This window comes from Etheostoma cragini, chromosome 16 (genome assembly GCF_013103735.1).
Source record: "Etheostoma cragini isolate CJK2018 chromosome 16, CSU_Ecrag_1.0, whole genome shotgun sequence".
In the NCBI taxonomy this organism is placed as follows: Eukaryota; Metazoa; Chordata; class Actinopteri; order Perciformes; family Percidae; genus Etheostoma; species Etheostoma cragini.
In genome coordinates, this window is record NC_048422.1 from 24,119,908 (window position 1) to 24,121,421 (window position 1,514).

At 47.7% G+C, this 1,514-nt stretch overlaps 1 protein-coding gene across 1 annotated transcript in view; it reads right to left on the bottom strand.

Moving 5' to 3' along the window:
* Positions 1–1,514, bottom strand: part of LOC117959742 (myocyte-specific enhancer factor 2C-like) — a gene marked incomplete at its 3' end in the record, with an annotated part of 8,016 nt that overhangs the window by 1,851 nt on the left and 4,651 nt on the right. The gene's annotated exons all lie outside the window — the stretch shown is intronic.

Consider the following 1,514-nt stretch of genomic DNA (forward strand, 5'->3'; position numbering starts at 1 on the left):
TAGCGGTCTGGATTTACCCTGCAGAGATCTGAGGACCAGGTAACCATAGTCCTCAGATTGAACAGATAGTCTAGCTAGCGGTCTGGATTTACCCTGCAGAGATCTGAGAACCAGGTAACCATAGTCCTCAGATTGGACAGATAGTCTAGCTAGCGGTCTGGATTTACCCTGCAGAGACCTGAGGACCAGGTAACCATAGTCCTCAGATTGGACAGATAGTCTAGCTAGCTGTCTGGATTTACCCTGCAGAGACCTGAGGACCAGGTAACCATAGTCCTCAGATTGGACAGATAGTCTAGCTAGCTGTCTGGATTTACCTTGCAGAGACCTGAGGACCAGGTAACCATAGTCCTCAGATTGGACAGATAGTCTGGCTAGCTGTCTGGATTTACCCTGCAGAGATCTGAGGACCAGGGAACCAGAGTCCTCAGATTGGACAGATAGTCTGGCTAGCTGTCTGGATTTACCCTGCAGAGATCTGAGGACCAGGTAACCATAGTCCTCAGACTCAGCCGCAGGTTAGAGCGCCGAGACAGAGACACAGAGACCGGAAAGAGTGACACCCATGTAAATGTAAATGGACTGTTCTTATACGATAGTCTTAACAACTATACTCAAAGAGCTTTTACATAGTACAGGAACCAGTCACCGTTCACACACATTCATACACTGATGGGATTCAGTGTCTTGCCCAAGGACACTTCGACATAGGACTGCAGGGCCAGGGATTGAACCGATTGGCTGGCGACCGCTCTACCACTGAGCCACAGCCATCCCTAGTCTTTAGTCTTTAAGCTAAGCTATGGGCTAACCATGTCTTGTCTCCTGCTCCTTACCTAAGACATACACGAGATTGAAATCCATTTTCTCTTCTCACTCTAGATAGATAGATAGATAGATAGATAGATAGATAGATAGGTAGATAGATAGATAGATAGATAGATGGGTGGGTGGATATACTGTGTGTGTATATATATATATATTCTTTTCCTCTCATAACTTCCTGCTTTGCTCCTGTCAGAACTACTACGGCCACTAGAGGGCGCCGCCACTGGAAACATAAATACAGGTCGTAATTGCTGCTTGAACAAACCACCTATGGGAGTGTTTTTCAGGAGAGGACAGGCTCTTCTCCGCAGTATTAACTGTGATCTGTGCAGCATCCCCGAGGTGAAATAAAATCAATGACCGGAACCATTAAATAACGTCCTATTGCCTGTCAGCGGCGCTAGATGTGTGTTTGAGTGTACAGATGGATGTACACACTGTAACTGCACACAGCACTGTGACCTTCAGCCTCCATTACTAACAGGCTTCTGATTGGCTGTTTGCCCGCCGCAGCGGTTCACTCTGGCTGCTGCGTAAGCACACGTGTGTCGAATCAACGGCTCAAACAGCTGATTGCTCATTGATGCGGTGTTGTGAGGTGGAGAGGAGTTCCTGACTCCTCAGACCAGTGTGTGTTCCTGACTCCTCAGACCAGTGTGTGTGTGTTCCTGACTCCTCAGACCAGT